This window comes from Ciconia boyciana, chromosome 16, assembly GCF_034638445.1.
Source record: "Ciconia boyciana chromosome 16, ASM3463844v1, whole genome shotgun sequence".
Taxonomy (NCBI): Eukaryota; Metazoa; Chordata; class Aves; order Ciconiiformes; family Ciconiidae; genus Ciconia; species Ciconia boyciana.
The window spans coordinates 5,051,170-5,054,627 of record NC_132949.1 but is presented as its reverse complement, the minus strand read 5'-3'; the positions used below and the strand labels follow the sequence as shown (position 1 = coordinate 5,054,627).

The following is a 3,458-nucleotide window of genomic DNA, read 5'->3' as shown; positions in this document are numbered from 1 at the left end:
GGGAGATGGGGCCAGCACGGTCTCTCGTTAGCAGGTGCCAGACACTAGAAAGCAACTGGGCTGAATGTATAAGCTTAGCAGTAGACTTTTTTCATACAAAATAGCTACTGTTTGTTTCCTTAGGCAACTCTCGGTGGTTCTGTAGTGATGCACAGCTTTTACTCTGTCATGAGAAACATCAGGAGTTGTTAACCAGGAGAAAGAAAAACAAATGTTCACCAATAATTCCATGGTCTTGTTCGAGCAACAGTGCTGCCCTCGCTGGTGATGCCGAAGAGACCCGACGGAAAGGCTCAGCCGCGGCAATACTGCACGGGCGTTTGTAGCAGAAAAGGGTTTCTGAGGAACCTCGCTCCAGGGAGAAGCGGGCAGGGGGACAGCTGAGCTCTGCAGGCGGGGAAGCGCCCGGCCACCGACCGCCGGCAGCCGACGGGGGGACGCGCTGGGGCACGACCCGCCCGCGCTCCCGTCCCACCGCCCTGGGCGGTTCCGCAGGGCCGTCGCCGCCCGTTCCTGGTGCCCCGCCCCGCGCCGCGGCCGTCCCGGAGCCGCCCAGCGCCCGCACGTGCCTGCAGGAACCACCACCGGCCGGGCGGGCGGCCCTGCGCCGTCCCGCGCTGCTGCGGCCTCTCCCCCGCGGGGCGGGGGGGCTCGGCGGGGGGGGGGGGTGGCCCCGTCCGGCCGCCGGCAGCTCCCCGGGGCGGGCGGCCGGGGCGGGCGGCTCGCTGGCTTCCACTGGCGGCGCGCGCGTGCTGCTAGTCCGTCAGGCGCGGTGGCCAAGTGGTAAGGCGTCGGTCTCGTAAACCGAAGATCGCGGGTTCGAACCCCGTCCGTGCCTGCCGAGGCAGCGCGGTGCGCTGGCAGCCCTGCCGCGGGGAGGCCGCGGACGCCGCCTCCGTTGCGGCTCCTTTTTGCTTTCGGCCGCGGAGATCTGCTCTGGGTCCTCGCTGTGCTCCCTGGGAGCCGCGCGGCCTAGCGCGCTGGGAAGCTGCGGAGCAACAGAGCCAGTGAGTGGCCTCAAAGCCCGCGGGTTTCCGCCGCGGACCCGGTGGGGTGGCGGCGGTCCCCGCGGGCCTTTGCCATAGAGCTGGTGGTGAGCCCACGGATGGCATCGCTGCAGGCCGTGGGCTGGCAGGCTCCAACGGAGGGCGGGCGGCCTGGCTGCGGGGGGAAGCGTCTGGCAGGGGCAGAGCCCTGCACCCCGGGGCCTCCTCGGGAGCCCCTGCCCTGATGTGGACATGCTCTGCTGCGCGTCGTACCTGTGCTGACTGCTTCTGCAGGAGGGATTCCTCGGTATTTTTGCTTCAGGACAGCGGTCTTGAATGCACTGGATCACAGTTAAAATAAAATTGATGTTTGCACTGCATTGCTGTGGAGGAAGCGTTTGGTGAGCTTGGAAGTGGTGAATCCCTCTTGCTGTTGTGTTCTCTGTGGGTGCTGGTTTTGATGTAATTCTCACAGAGTCCTGAAACAGTAGAGGGAGGCTGAATCCTGGAATAAACAAATACAGCTATGAAAAGCTTAGTGCAGTTGGACCGTTTACACCAGAACTGACCTTCATTGCTTGGTCCTTAATACATAAAGCTGTGTGAAGCTTTACACATGTACAAGGGCATTTCTGCTGGCTCTGTGTAACATCACTTTGATTATTGCTGCTTTCAGACAGCTGAAAATATGTGAAGAATAGTCATTTCACTGCAAAGTCACAATAGCCACATATCTGGGAAGAGTGAGGAGCCTCTTCCAAAAAACTAGCAGCTTCCTTTGATGCTTAGAAAAAGCTGGGTTTTGCTGTTTAATGTGCCACACTCAGCCTGGGACTGACTGGGTAGGAGGCTGTTTGTCTTTCTCAATAGGTATTGGAAGTGTGTGCGCATAAGGTGTTTGGGGAGGTTTCTACAAAACGGTTGTACAGTATGTTATTAACAAGCCACAAAAAAAGCCATAGTACATTTTGATATAAAAACAGGAAATGCAGTTTAAAACTTGTTTAGAAAAATGTAGACACCATTTTACTTGGAAAATGCAGTGCTGTCAAAATCCTGTCAGCTTTGTTGAAGGCTTTTGAGGATGAAAGTCCCAGCTTTGAAACACCCTATTTTGACTTTTTTTTTTAATTCTACAGCATCTCACATCAGAATGTCAAACCAAAATGTTTCTAATGATTCAAAAGCCATCTTGCAGCTTTTGCAGAGAATTTCAGAATTCTGTGGGTTTGTTTCTGGTTGAAACCAATTGTGAAACCTAGGTCCTCCCTGAAACAGGCTTGCCATCCCGTAAACTCAAGCAGTTGAGTCTTGCCCAAATGTGTGCCACAAACTCAGCACTAAGAGCCAGGTATTTCAATGAAGCTCTGGCATTGCTGTTCTCTGTGGCCATAACACATCCAGGCAGCTTACCAGTTGCTTAACTTCAGTCTCTGCAGGACTGGAATATTCTCTTCTGACTCCTGGGTGTCTTGTGAGGAAGGTCTTTTGCAGGCTCTTTGCCCAGCTCCTCAGGGAGGGGCCCACAGGAAAGCTCTGTGCCGGGACTACTGTTGTGCAGCTTCTCTCTTGGAACAAGCTTACCTGCCCAGATCCTTTCTGTTCAGTAACGCGCAGTTCTCTGTGTGCTGTCTTGCTCACATTGTTGCCTTCAAGGTTCCCCAGCTCTTCACAGACACACTGATCCCAGGGAACAGGTATTTTTTTGAAGTCTTCAGGACCATCCTTTTAGGGCTGTTGGTTTTGCTCAGCACAGCAGAGTCCTGGTGTGTGATACAGGCCCCTGCTCACCCCAAAGTATGACTGAAAAATAATGCATTGGTGGTAGTAGTCAAGAAAGTCCAGAGGAAGACAAGGAGGTGTTACTGTACAGAAAAGAATGGGTGGAGGCCTTGCTATAAATACCACATTTGAACAGGTGAAGCTTTTGGAACAGTTTGTGAGCTTTGAAAAGTTCTGGTTGGCTTCTTAGAAGGAATGGAGCTGTGCCTCTGGGCTCACATATAAAGTTTACGCCAGGGCAAGATGCTGTGCTGAGCATCCTGGAGATAAACTACTAACAGTCCTGGCTCAGGCAAGAGTGGAGGCTGCAGGTTACTTAAGATAACTGAGTGAATTCTTGCAGCAGAAGCTCAGGATCTGAAAGTCTGGCCCCACGCGTGTCTGTCCCCTGGCACGTGTGCTGTGCTTGGCCTGCCTTACTTGGGGCAGGAGCACTGCATGGTTTGTTAACAAAGCTGGAAATCAACAGCTAGACCCCAACTGATGTAAATTAGCAGAGAGCCACTCAAGCTAACAAGACTGTGTCAGCTGACCCTGTACGTGAGCAAAGTCTAGCCTAAAAATTAAATCCATATAAAATGTCCTGCTCACCACATCTAGGCAGAGCTGATCCTTCTGCTCCCTCCCCTCCTGACTCACTGGTGCAGGCAGCGCTGGGGCTTTTGGTTCTCTTCACTCCCCTCTCTTTGG

The 3,458-nt window shown here is 54.0% G+C and overlaps 1 long non-coding RNA gene and 1 other non-coding gene across 2 annotated transcripts; one reads left to right on the top strand and one right to left on the bottom strand.

Moving 5' to 3' along the window:
* Positions 1 to 250: 250 nt before the first annotated feature.
* Positions 251 to 2,530, bottom strand: LOC140660493 (uncharacterized). The gene is made up of 3 exons (XR_012045418.1): positions 2,400 to 2,530; positions 1,260 to 1,491; positions 251 to 988 (listed from the first exon to the last, which is right to left on the bottom strand). It is a non-coding gene; the product is annotated as an uncharacterized lncRNA (long non-coding RNA).
* On the top strand, positions 767 to 838 carry TRNAT-CGU (transfer RNA threonine (anticodon CGU)). The gene has a single exon. It is a non-coding gene; the product is annotated as a tRNA-Thr (tRNA).
* Positions 2,531 to 3,458: the final 928 nt, after the last annotated feature.